The sequence below is a fragment of the Gymnogyps californianus genome, chromosome Z (assembly GCF_018139145.2).
Source record: "Gymnogyps californianus isolate 813 chromosome Z, ASM1813914v2, whole genome shotgun sequence".
Lineage (NCBI taxonomy): Eukaryota > Metazoa > Chordata > Aves > Accipitriformes > Cathartidae > Gymnogyps > Gymnogyps californianus.
The window spans coordinates 80,528,853-80,542,918 of NC_059500.1; the positions used below are offsets into that span (position 1 = coordinate 80,528,853).

General features: G+C 43.2%; 1 protein-coding gene across 1 annotated transcript in view; it reads left to right on the forward strand.

Moving 5' to 3' along the window:
* The first annotated feature begins 601 nt into the window (after nucleotides 1-601).
* The window catches only part of ARK2N (arkadia (RNF111) N-terminal like PKA signaling regulator 2N), a 45,240-nt gene continuing 31,775 nt past the window's right edge, over nucleotides 602-14,066 (forward strand). Inside the window, exon 1 of the mRNA XM_050913211.1 lies at nucleotides 602-699. The gene's annotated coding sequence lies outside the window, so the exon portion shown is untranslated. The remainder of the gene's footprint in view (nucleotides 700-14,066) is intronic.

The following is a 14,066-nucleotide window of genomic DNA, read 5'->3' on the forward strand; positions in this document are numbered from 1 at the left end:
CCGTTAGCCCGCAGGCAGGTCTCCCTCCTGGCTGATTTACCTCAGCTTTCCTTTGCGGTGGGCGACCCACGGCTCCGGCCGGCGTGAACTGCCTCTAGCAGCGGCTGCCTGCCGCCGTGCCCCTCACGCCGTCTCAGCCTCTCACACCTCCGTCCCGCCGCGCAGCCTCTGCCCCGCCGCCATGGGCACAGACACTCCGACCTGCCGCCCTCTGGCCGAAGCCGGGTGCGTCCCCTCAGGCGATGCCCCACTCGGCCTGGGGCTGCCCGGGGACCTCGGTGTGTGTGTGTGTGTCACGGGGGGGGGACACCCACGCGTGTCAGGGTGCGTGTGGGAAGGGGGGCGACAGCCCGCCACTCTCCTCAGCGCGGCGCAGGGGCGGGGGAGAGGAGAGGGAGGGGGCGGGGCCGGAGGCCCCGCCCCCTCCCTCTCCTCTCCCCCCGCCCCTGCGCCGCGCGGTGGCGCTGGCGGGCGGCGGCCGCTCTGCGCGGCTCTCGGCTGCTCCGGCGGCGGCGGAGGGAGGAAGTGACGCCGAGCAGCGGAGCCCCGCGGCCTCCGGTGACATTCTCTCTGGCGTCGGGGGCGCGGGGGGGGGGCGGCGGCGGTGGCGGCGCGGCTGAGACCCGGCTCCTCCCGGCCGCCCATGTCCCAGCTGCTGCCCCCCGGGGGGGAGGCCAGGAGGGGCCCTGCGTCGTCCAGGTGAGTGAGGCCGGCGGGGCCGGGGCTCGCCCGTTGCGCGCTCCGGTGGGGCCGGGCCGGGCCGCGCCGCCTCGCCGCAGGCGGTGGGGCGCCGGGCGGTCGGTGGAACCGTTGCCGTTAGCTTGGCTGCGCGCGGGCGGGAGGCGGCGGGCCGCGGCGGTGGGGGCGGGTACTGGCCTTGGCCCCTCTTCCCCCGGGGTCGGTGGTGGCGGGAGCGGGCGGCCCGGCGGTGCCCCGGAGCGGGCGGGTACGGCCGCGCGGCGGCTCGGGGGCCTGGTCCCACTAGGGCTGGGGAGGAGGCCCTGCCTGCGCCGGCTGAGGGGTTTCAGGAAAACGTGGGTGCCCGGTGGGTGGCTTTTAGCGCTGACCGCCTGGGTAAGGGGTGACCTCCATCACGGCCCGACACACGGTGCCTGGAACGCAGGAGTCCAGCCTAGCCGCCGTTTTTTTTTGTCCTAACCTTGCCCGGAGTCAGCGGATGAAAGCCTTGCCACAGCTCCTTGGAAGCAACTTCTGGCTGCTTCGTGTGTCCTAGGACTTCTGTAATGTGTTGTGGGATCGTACTGGCTGTTTGGAGAAAAACCCTTTGGAAAACAAGGCGTGCAGTTGCTCTAGTGTTACGGTTCTCTGGGGGTTTTTTTTGCCTCTGTGTTTACCTTGGATGGTGTGGGAATATATATATTTTATGTGGAAAAAAAGTTCAAGTTGCTCGTTGCTTATCTAGCCTGAGTTCCCCTTGAGCTCCTAACATCTAATGGGTTGCAGATGTGGCTTTCAGCGACACAGCCATCTGAGGAGAATATAAAATTTAACTGTGCTACTTGTTCTTTTGAAAAAGGCAGTCTGAGCAGACTTGTAATACTTTAACTATTTCCCCAGTTCCCCTATTGTAACTTTCTTTGCAGTGAGATTATCGGACAATTACTTAAAAGGCCACTTTTTGAAAGACTGGGGGTTTTCTTTTAGGTTTACATTGTGTAGCTGGTAGGGAGAACTTCCCCCTTCGTGAATTAACATCTAATTGTATTTATGGTTTAGTTTGTTAATAGTGGAACAAGGCTACTTGTATTAAAGTTTGTAGGTACCTTTCTGAAACCGTAACTGCAATAACTTAGTTAAACAAGGTCTTGGTTGTAACTAGTTACATACTTTAAACCAGCACAAAGTACCTAACAGCATTTCAAAGGCGGACAAAACCTGTGTGCAAAGATGCTGTGGCATAAGTCAGTTCTGTTTGGTATTGGGGTTTTTTCACTGGCAAGTAATTCTAGCTTTTAAAAATGAATGAGTAGTAAATCTTTGAACCCTTGAGCATCTCTTGAAAAATGTAAAATTTCTCTTAAATCCCGCCCCCACCCCCAAGATTTCATTTGGTTTTAAGTCTTCCCTGGTACTTGTCAAGCATAAGACCAAATAATAGTTTCACTTATAGGCAAGTGCTAGCCTATTTCCAGTTTTCAAGCTAAAATTTTAAGTACAAACAGTAATAGCTCTCCCCTTAGAACAGCAAACAAATGTTAAATTTAAAATGTTTCTTTTAAAGTATCTTACATTGCTTAAGTCTATTAAAAAACTTAATGTTTGACCTTGAGGTGGAAACTGGGTATGGTGCTCTTTTGAGGTCTTCATCTTGTGGTTCTCCTGCCCTAGTTAACGCCTGTAATTGCTGTTTCTGTGATATAAGAGCTGAAAGTCAGGCAGTCACAACAGTGCAGCTTCCCCTGTTGCCCTGGAGGAGGGAAACATTGCCTTTGCAGAGCGAATAGGTTTGTAACAAGCTCTAAGGAGAACAGTAAGTTGCTTGTCATGTGTTTGCTAAACCCAAACATCCCCCCATGTACGTGTATGATACAAAAGCAATGAGATGAAGTACAGAGAACTCGGCTGTCCGACAGCAGTCATTTTTAAGCATCGTTTTCTGCGTATTAGTCACGTCTAGTGATCTAGAGCAGTCCGGTACTGGCAAAAGAAGCTCCAAAGGGAGTGGTTATGTGGCTACTAAAACGTAATAAAATACTGCTTTCTGTGGTTCTGGTATACCAGTTAACACTGGTGTTTTGTCTAGGGGATTAGGAGGAGGGACGACAGTGGGGGTGATGGAAGGTAGTACGTGAGTTTGGGCAGCTGGTATTTATGCTCAAGTATGAGGATAACAGTTCTGACTCATTTTTAAACACTTGAATTTTTAATTATAATGTGTCGACTATTTCTGTTTGCTCTTCAGCATAATTGCTAGTTGGCATCATGAAGAGGTGCGATGAGAAATTCCTGAGAAATCAGGAAGAGGAAAGGGCTGTGGTCTTACACATTCAAGCGTATGATGTGTATTGCAGTACAGCCTGGCCATCGATGCTTTGCGCTCGATAAGTGCACGAAGGCTGCCTGCTTGGTAGAAATTGAAGTGCACAAACAAGTTGGGAAATGAGTGGATACATTAAACTGGGTACTACGGAGGGAGGGGAAAAGGGAAGGAACCTGAAGCCAACCACAAGGCAGTTGAGAACGGTCGATACGGAGTGGTCACAACACACACAAACCAAGCACTGCTCTAACTGATAAAAGAGAGGTAGGAAGGATATTTGTGTGCGTTTGACAAATGGGCAGATCACGCTGGCAGCTGACAGTGTGGAGGAGGTGAGGATTAATGAGGTAAGATAAGATTGGATGAACAAAGAGTAAATATAGAGAATCATGAGGGGCTTTGAACACTAAGCATTAGGGAGATAAGTTGGTGTAACTTGATCGGAGCAACACGAAATAATTGCCTTGGTTGTCCTGACCCCCCCATCTCCTTGTGGTGTATTTACTTTTAAAATGCAGGCTACTTTGCCTTGCCTTGATTTTGTTCGCTTTCTTCACTCTCTTTTGTATATTATCACGTCAGCTCCGTGCTCCACCGAGGATGTATGCCCATCCATGACCCACCTGTATATCAACATCTCACTTAAACATCTGTTAATGAGATGGGAGTCTCCATGTACCACACTGTGAAAGCGGCTGCAGACTGAGCATTTGCAACTGTCTGATTACACTCTGACCGAAATGTCACCGCTAGATATGTTAGAGCTTTGGAAACTTTTCAAATGAGTAAATAGTTTCAAGCAACCTGTATTTAATTTTCTGTAACATTTCAAAGTTAGTGTGTTGATGGTACTTTTTGACAGAATTGGGTCTATGGTCAATCTCAGCTTCTGTGTTTTTATCTGCAGTCAACTAAATGACTTAAAAAACTGTAAACATTGACAGAAACTGAGCAACAGATTTAATAACACATTTACTAGATCAGAGTGAAAGATTTAAATACCGTAGTTGCAAGTGTATAACTCGCACCTCGGAACAAGCACTCTGGAAAAGTAGTACTAAAACTTGAAAATCTCTGCTGGCTTGAACGTTATCGGTAGCAATGAGGAACCAAAAATGAAGCAGCAGTGGGAGAGGGGGACAGGCGTAGTGCTGGGAAAGAGCTCTGGGATAAAGTTATGTGGTACAGTGCATGTCGCTGTGCAATTACAGCTCCGAGATAACCTCAGGCTTACGTGGCAAGGAAACCACTTTTGTCTCGGTTTTCCAGTACGTGAATCGAAGTTCAGCAGAGAACCGACACTCGTGCCTTTTAACTTTAGCACTGTAACTCGGGAGCAGCTGAACTGTTATGACAGCGGAATCTGCAGCAGCAAATATTGTTGCAGGGAACTTAGTATGATTTTCGTGGTGATTTGTGTTGTCTTTCTGTCGCATCTTTGTTCCAGGTTTTTAACGCATAATGCAGTTCTGAGTCTGTGACTTGAGGTCTAGAATGTAACTTCTACAAATGTGCAATTCTGAGCAAAAAGCAAACTGGATGAAAGAGACTGTAAATGAAAATGTGCATATAGTGTGAATATTAGCCTCTGCAGTTGCTTTCTCATAACAGAGTACATCTCTGAGCTAGACTGGAGTGACTGATACCTTGTCACTTATTCAGTGTTACTGCTGAGGGTTAGAATTTAAATTTGTGGTTACCCATTCCCACTTGTTAGTGTTCTCCCTTTGCATGTCTGATCAGCCTGAATAGAGCTTGTACAGTATAGCAACTTCTTCACGGATATGACTTATTTTCTGCAGTTCGGGTACATATTGATTACTCATTCAGGACTGAAAATGAGATGCGGCTCAGTCACTGAGGTGTTGCTATTACACCGTTGCAGATGCATTACTGAATGCACAGGGAGGTCAAGTAACATGCCCGTGGTCGTGTGGTGAGTCAGCTTTAGATTCGGAATGATCCAACCTAATGTTCCTTTTTATTTAAGAAGGTGTTTAGGGTTTTATATCAATTTGACCACGTAGTCTGTCTCTTGAATGCTCAGAAATTGATTTAAGTAGCAGAATAGTGTACAGGCTTCAGCCATATCATGCCTTGTGATATTTGGTCTCCAAGAAGACAGCTTAAAAGCTGTTAGGACTCAATCTGACAGCTCTTTAATCATAAGCAGAACAGGTGGTCCCTTTTCAATTAAATGCAAGTATTTAAGACTCTTTCAAGCCAGCATTTTTGTTTCAATATATGTGGAACATGGATTTGACTTTATAGTGAGACTTCTGCAGTGTCCTGCACAATGCTTTTCTGCTTTGATTCTTCAAAATTTCCTGGAAATGAGTAGGAAGAGCCAGACCATGATTGGGTAAGTGTTCTTCTTGCTATGTTTCTGCTGTAATGTCTTGTTTCATGGTGCTTGGTCATTAGTCTTTCAAGACTTATTTTAGAGAAGGCAGATTTCACTTCTATTCATCCAAAATGGGTAGAGACCAAGTGACTCACAGTAGCAGAGCTGGGAATAACTAAGAGCCAGACTTTATAATACCAGTTGTCTGTGTGATGATGCAGTTATTACCATTTCAGTAATTTGTTTTTCATTGGGAATATTACATTTCCATGATACCAGTTTGAGGTTGGTGCTGTATGCTCCAATAGTATTGTCAAACTTTCTGAAGTAAAAAGAAGCAACTTAACATGATAGCCAGGTAAGGTTAAGACAGTACTGTTCTCTTGTACTGTGGCTTTCTCATCAGCTGGTAATCTCCTGACTCCTCAGCTCACTCTCCCAGTTCTTGCTCTGCAGGAATGCCAGCTCTTGTTAGAGAGACAGTTCTAAGTAATCTGGCGAAAGAAAAATTTTGGGGAAAAAGGTTGGTAAAGAGTAGGTCAGGAAGCTGTCTACTAATTCCATGTGCTTATGGTTGGAAATGCAATGTAAAATAAGGGGGGTTTAGAGGCTGTCTCCTAATGAAGTAAGCTGGGTGAAATGCTGGTGGCCTGAGGCCTCATCGTGTTTAATAAGATGTCTTTTGGAAATGAAGTTGTCATTGTGGCTTTTGGGCTTTTGGGTAGCAGTGCCCATGAGCTGAATTACTGATAAATACAACTTGAGTTGTCAATTGCTATGGTTCCTCCAGACCTGGTAATACCTTTTGATCAGCACTACGCAGAATCTGTGAGGAGTTATTGAAAAAAACCATTTCTTAGAGTATTGTTTTTAAAAAGCCTTTAAGGTAAAGTTTTATTTTCCATTATTCCAGTTACTGATATTAATAAGTCATCTTAAAGGCAATTCACAGGCTTTGGATCCGCTCACTGTAATAAAGAAAATCCAGAAATTGTTGAATACCATAAAACTAAGCTAGGGACATTTAGTGAGTATCTTGCCAGAGTTAGCTAATTATTGAGGGCTCACTTCAATTTAAAGTTGGTTTGATAACAGACACTTGTTTTCCCTTTTTTGTTTTACAAGATCAAAATGTTTTTTCTACTTTTTAACACCTGTAGTGGATTTCACTGTTTGTCTGTATGGAACTCATCAAGCTACAGCAGTAATAAGACTGTTGAGTGAACAGAATGGGGTTGAATTGATACTCCAGACTTGGTGCTCTTTTTTTCTTCTATCTCCTCTTTTGCTGGAGAAGTTGTATATATTGTTTACGTCTCCTGTTGCTAACCATTAGTTTTATTCTTAAGAAAGCTCTGCCAGCTGAGCCTCTTTTTCCTAAATCAAGAACAATAATGCAACAAATCGTTTTGGGGTAAATGGTGCTTTTATTTAAGGGTAAGTAAGTTTTTTTTGTGGGTGGTTGGGTTTTTTTTTTTTTTCCCCCTCCTGTCAGTACTTGCATGGTACTGATGAAAACTGCCTTTTAATTTTCTTTTGCTGTTTTTATAGCTGGTAACTTGGTATCCTCTTACATGCTGTTACTTAATTTCTGTAGTCAAATATATGCAAAGTTGTCTGTATGTTATGGGAAAGAAATGTCTGTTTCCTGGTCTGTCTGTTATCCTCTCAAAGTAGAGGTCAAATTTCTTCACCTCTGCCAACTGGGTGTAAATACTGTAGGAAGTATCTGATAGTAAAACCCGTGTTAGAGGCGTTATTCATAACGTACATGTAACTGGCTTTTGACCCAGTCAGTTCTGTTTTTTGAAATACCCAAAGTAGCTTTTGTTCATTTGTAGAACCAACCTGTGTTTACTTCATACTATTTTTTCATCTGATTGTCAAAAGCTTATTCTAAATTAACCCTCTCTTGCGCTGTCCTTTTTCTTTACCGGGCTTCATTCTCCTTCCATAACAGACCATGCCACAGTCCCTCTAATTCTGCCAGTGTCCACAGATGTTTGTCTGTGGCTGCGGTGTCCTACAAGAATTTAACTTTTTTGTTGCATTAGTTTCTTACAAAGCTCAACTAAGGAGGAGAGTGTTAGGATTTGTAAAGATATAGACTCAAAGGTTAGCTATCTTGAGTTAGCTGCGCTCTTGCGTATGGTTCAGTGGCATGGGTGAGCTTTCTTGGTGAGAAGGTAGCGGGTTGTTTCCAGTGATGCTATACTTGGTGCTTACTGAGTCCTAATTAGGTCACGACAAACCAGTGTCATGAGTGCTTTCTTCTTTAGGCGCACTTGGACATGTAAAGGCTACGGTATCGATTGTTAGTGATCTGGTGGATGCTGAAATTAATTGGCACCTCTTATTACTGGTGTCCTGGTATTGGCTGGGATAGAGTTAATTTTCTTCATAGTAGCTGGTATGGGGCTATGTTTTGGATTTGTGCTGAAAACAGTGTTGGTAATTCAGGGATGTTTTAGTTACTGCTGAGCAGTGCTTACACAGAGTCAAGGTCTCTTCTGCTTCTCACCCCACCCCACCAGCCAGGAGGCTGGGGCTGCACAAGAAGCTGGGAGGGGACACAGCTGGGACAGCTGACCCCAACTGACCACAAGGATATTCCATACCATATGATGTCATGCTCAGTGTATAAAGCTGGGGGAAGAAGAAGGAAGGGGGGCACGTTTGGAGTGATGGCATTTGTCTTCCCGAGTAACCATTATGCATGATGGAGCCCTGCTTTCCTGGAGGTGGCTGAACACCTGCCTGCCGATGGGAAGTGGTGAATGAATTCCTTGTTTTGCTTTGCTTGCATGCGCGGCTTTTGCTTTCCCTATTAAACTGTCTTTATCTCAACCCACAAGTTTTCTCACTTTTACTTTTCTGATTCTCTCCCCCATCCCACCAGGGAGGAGTGAGTGAGCGGCTGTGTGGTGCTTAGTTGCCAGCTGGGGTTAAACCATGACAACTGGTCAAAAAACAATCAAGGATTTGGTGTCAAGAGCAGCCCAACAGCAGTTAGTATCTTACTTTTGCTAAAATTTTCATAATTTGGATGCAACATGACTTCGCCTTTAGTGTATTGATACCATTTATTTTTCAGTCGTGTACCTACTGCAAATTCATGTTGCAATATTTAGATTTTATACTACTAGCTTAATAATTAAAGAAACAAATGAATAGTATTAGTGGCTTGTGGATGAGAAAATGACTTGAGGTCACGGTTTGGTTGGCTTAGAGCTCCTTTCCAGCCTTTCTGTAGAATTTGGGCATGTCACCTGATCTCTCTTCTTCAGATGGCCAGACCATGAAACAGGTATGTTACTGCCCTATGCCAGGAAGATACAGGCTTAAAGCAAAGACACAGCACTGGTGTTGAATTAAAGTATTTGAAGCTTTAAAATACCCGAGGGTTGGTTTTGTTTATTTTCTGTGGCAAAAATGTGTAAAAAGGTCTAATCATAAAATACTTACAAACTGTAGAGTCACTTGTTATCTCTTAACTCATCTTTGTTAAATGACTGTCATAGATCCATACCGCTTCTGGTGCAGTGACTTGAGCTCTTAGATAGCTGTAAGAGATGGGGAGATGCTGGCGAGTCGCTGCGTGAGCTGCGGAAGTACCCGCAAGACAACCCGGGTGGTTGTAGCGTCGGTTAGGTAGGCAGCACTGTTACTGGAAAGGAACGTTACACAGAACTTGACAAAACAGCTCTCTTATCTGCTGAGAGTATCTCTCCTCCTGATGTCAAGGGGTTGTGCAATTTTGGAGTGGGGTTTTGCAAGATCAGGTGAGTTGTCCAATGCTCTCCCTTGCTCCAGGCCTATCGCTGCTGTCTGTTGTGTAAGGTGCTCGCCTTGCTGTCCTTCTGGACCCTGACTCTGATCTCGTTCAGCCAGCTAGCCCGATGATAAGGTGCACAGCTTTCCTCTGGGAAGTTGAATTACAGAAGAACTTGATGGGTGCTAACTGGCCCAGCAGGTAGGCAGTTCTGCCTCTTTACAGTGGCAGTGGACTACAGGATGGACTTAAGCATTCCTGGAACTGCAGCCTGTGTCCCATGGCACTCATTGCTGCTTCAAGATTTCCGAATAACAGCAATAGCAAGGTACATTTGTGCCTGTCCGTGCTGGACTGGCTTTGATTTTTGTGGGAGACAGCACAAGCCCTTCTCGAATGAATACTGCAATGCTGAGATGACTTTACTACTTTGAAGTTACATTGCAGTTGCCTGATCTGCCAGTTGGAGCTATTAGTGAATAATGCAATGTTTGATTACTTTCAGGATATTTCAGATTACTGTTCTTAATGGAAAGAAAATCTATGCTCTGAAAATCAGGATTAATTTGTTACTGTTATGCTCAAGCAGTTTAAAATGTGGCTTTTCTGTGAGCATTACTTGATTGACCATGATAGAACAATAGACCAACATTTCTTGAGAAGAAGAGGTCTGTTTATATAGAATGGCATGAACCAGCAGAGGAAGCACAGAATACATTTCCTTTGAGTAACAGAAATGGATAGGTAAAGTGGGAAAATCTGTTAAAATCTTAGAAAAAGATGGTACATCCATATGACTGTCCTCAGTAGGGTGATCTTCTGCAAGCTAATATATGGCAGGGAGAAAAAGAAATGAAGCATGACTGTCCTAGCATTGATTTCTGCCACTAGTTTTGTTGAAAGAATAATGAAAAATCTAAGAGCAAGTCGCTTAAATTTTTAGGAACAGATAGTAAAAAAAATATGCCCCCTCTAATTTTTTGAGTAGAGAGCATTGTAGGCTTTAAATTGCTGCACACTTGAGAAAAATGGTTTCGCTATGAGAAAGAAATGAGATTTTTAGAAGGCTAAGTGCAGCCAACCCTGTGTGCCTTTATCTGTATGCTAATGAATTTATTTTTACAAGGACTGTGATTTTTTTTTTTTTTTTTGTGGGATTCCAGTGCAGCTGGTGAATGTTTCTGGAAGCCTGTGTGCAGGCTTTTGAACTAACCCGTAGCTGGTAGTTACCTTTCATTTGAAAGAGGCAGAATGTGTGCATTAAGCATTACAATGCCAAAACCTGTATTTAAATGTAAAGTCTTGCTTCTTATTTACGATGAAAAATGTTGCTTTTCGAGGTTGCAAAGGATGCTCCACAAACCTTTGTTTTAACACACATACTTGTAATTTTTATTCAGTCTTGGATAATTTGTATATGCAGCCTGTTGAGCGCTCAGTAGGAGCAGCCTATTTTTAACCTTCGTTTGTTTATGCAAAACCAGTTGAAACACAGCATTAGTTTAATCCTTTCTTCTTTTGTTTCGCTCCCCAATTCTCTTACCGTGTTGGTTGTGAAGAGTCCTATTCTTTAGGATTGCTACCAGGCCTGATTTATGAATCATCTGATAAAGAGCCAGCTCCACTCCCAGAAATGTGCCTTAGGTAGAATTGTATGCCTGTGAGTCAGCTTTAGGGCAGCATTTTCAAAGGAACACTATATAAATTACACAGTATCCGTGTGGGGGTGGCTTAGTGTTATGAAAAATCTGCTCTAGAGCATCATGCACCCACATCCACACAGAGCTGAGTCAACTTTCTTGAGTTAAATTGAGTGCTGGTCACACTTCTGTTCTTTTAAAGTGCATGGGTATGTGTGGCACAAGAAAATAAAAAAGAATGTGTGGTATCTTGGGGAGGAGATGAACAAGTCCAAAAGACAGCAGCTGGGAAGTCCAGAAAGCATTGGTACTTCTACGTTTGGGTGCAGATTAGTCTTTTCTGATAGAGGTCTAATTATTTGGCTTGATTAGTTTTTAGTTACGTAGACATTTTGTTGTTGGGCATATCCATATGTGTTATTCGTACTAGAATGTCACCGGTGAGTTTGCTGAATTAAGCGTCTTGGCTTTTAACAGAAAGAAAGGCGATTTGAGTAGAAAAAAAGTATGACCAACACACAGATACACCTACAAAGGTTTTTGGTGAAGCTTCGGAAGTGGCCAGGGTCATTAGCACTTCACATCTTCAGAGTTATGTGGCTCTCGGTCAGAAGAGGACATAACTTTGGTCTTTGCCAAAGGTTTCTCCTGTATTATGAAGTGGACTTGTGCGTTACGGTCAACTCTTCAGTACCCAGGTCATGTGCTGCTTCTGTCCTTTCCCAACCCACCATTCTTAGACACATAGTCTATCAAGTGTTTGATTCGGAGTTCTTGATGAGCTTGCCTGAGTGTTTACATTTTTAAAGTCAGTTGTTTTACATAATTTTATTAGCCTCACTTGTATACATTTGTCATTACTTCTCTCACACCTCCGATTTATTCCGTCTATGCTCAGTTATGTTGGGTAAATGTAAGATAATGGAATCCACTGGTGATGGAAATAATTGTTTGTGTAAGTATGAGCCACTGTAGTCTTTAGTTCTGTATAAATATGAAAACATATTCAGATTAGATGAAAATACTGACTTCTGTGACACAGGAGCTGTAAGGTAGTAGATGCGCCAGAAGGATCTCTGTAGTTAGCTATGTATTCTGAACAAGTAACTCCTATGCAGCAGTGCAGTTTAACTTTTCGTTTATGTAGTCACAAAAGCTTAAAGAATGTACTTGATGTTATTTTCTGCAAAAATGTAGGTACAGTTTCTCTTTTTTTAAATTACAGCTTGTGAATGAATGGCTAGTGGCGCGAGGAAGTAGGTTGTTCAGACTGTTTTCTTTCAGTGCTAACTAAAATGGCATTAAAAGACAATGTTCTACTAGACAGTTTTTCTCATTTAAACAATTGCTAGAACTGGCATAAGAAAGTGATGCGGTTGTAAGCAGGGAAAAGAAGTGGTCTGCTGGACTCTGAGTAAGAGGAATTGTCAGTAATAAACCAAAGTGACTTTTAACAGCAAGCTGCTATGAAAACCTTAGTACTTCTGAAGTAAGAATCTGTCATATCCACAGCTGCTGAGAAAAAGAGCTGGTTTGCTTCATATAAGCTAGGCATTCTTTATCATTAATCAGTTCAATGACACCTAAAATGACAACGTACAATTAAGGTTAGGGTGTCATGGTGTTTATTAAGTATTTCAGGCCTTGTCATTTGTTGGGGTGAAACTCATTTCCTTCTGACATTGCAGGATATACAATTATAAAGAAGGACATTTACTGAGACCCAACCAAACCAAAATATTATGAAGGATGTATGAGTGGCCAGTTACTGATAAAGGGCATGCATGCCAGCTTTGACGTAACTCTTTGTGCAGTAGTATATCTTACTTAATAGCATACATTCCATAATAGTTGTTCTTTAGGAAGCTACTAACACCTCTGTTTGGATTTAATTTTTTGCTTTTTAATAGTTTTTTATCTTCAAAAATCTCTTCTCAGAGCAAACAGTGCTGTGAAAGAAACACTCAGTACCCTCTCCTGTGTCTAGTTGTAACCTGTGAGTTCAAGGTGTGATGAAACCAAACAGCAGGTAGTTTTTAATCAGATTTGTTTTTTTCTGAAGGGATGGTTTGTGCTTGCTCTCCTGTCCCTCCTTCCTGCCAGCTCTGGCAGAAAATTTCACTTACTTTCTGGTTTTGTTTTCTGCTAGCTTAGTGAAGTGAATCTACCCAAGAAAGGATGAGCCAGGTCTGGTGCAAAGGAGGGAATATGACTGCCCAGTCATGATTAGGTGGTAAAAGAGTAGGGGGTAAAACCCGTCCCTGTTAGTAGCAGCAAACTGTTAGTCTGGCTGGGCTGTCTATGCTAATCTGACCTTCAAAATCCTTCTGGATTTCTTCACAAAAGTGCAGGTTTCATAGTGTACTAATTATGTGCCTTTACAAATGGGTCCACGATTTGACCGTATTTCCCAGGTAAAGGTACAGTTAGATATTTAATGGCTTCTGCATACTGGTGTGTTCTACGTGTGGCTGGAAAATAAAATTTCTGTTGGAAAAATCTAGCACAGAAGTTTTTACAGAATTGCCTTTTAAAATCATCAGTGCAGTATCTGTGCATCAGAAAAAGGAGAATGACATTTCGGAGCAATGTCTAATTAAGTATCCGTCTGTGTCTGTAAGCATCACAACTTATTTTTCAGTGCTGTGTTCTCATTTAAGTAAAAATCTGGTCTTTCTCTAGCATCACCTTGAGATTACCTTTTCTAGAAGACTGAGTGGCAAGAAAGGAATGGGAGTTTTTCAATATAGTCTCTTCCTCTCTCTGATCTATATGTTTCTCAAGTAGAACTAAAGTACATTTTCTCTTTCTTTGAGACAAGGCTTTCCTTGGCATAGATACTTTCCCCTGAACTGTCTGTATTCTTCCCTGCAACAAAGTCTGTTTGAGTCACGATAGACTTTTTTTTTTCCACTGAGATAAGTATGAAGTTCTTTTTTATATACATACTAATACTCAAATTGTTGACGTTTGAATAGCCAGTTCAAGGGACCTGGGGAGTACAAACCTCATCAGAGCAAGTATTTTTTTTCCACGCACACAGAAACAGGCGTCAGTGTCGACCAGATACACTTTTGTGAAGTTACTAGTCCCTGTGCTGCCTTCTCACTGAAAATACAATTCACTAATCACTGTAGGAGGGATCAAACCAGTGTGGTTTGAGTAGTTCAAGTGCGATCCTACTTAATAATAAAAAAAACTTCTTAAGTCATTGTAATTAGACTGTTAGCAAGGTGGCAACATGTAGATGAAACATAATTTTTTCTGGCTGATAGGCCAGAGAGATGGAAAGGCAAGTACAGGTGTTCT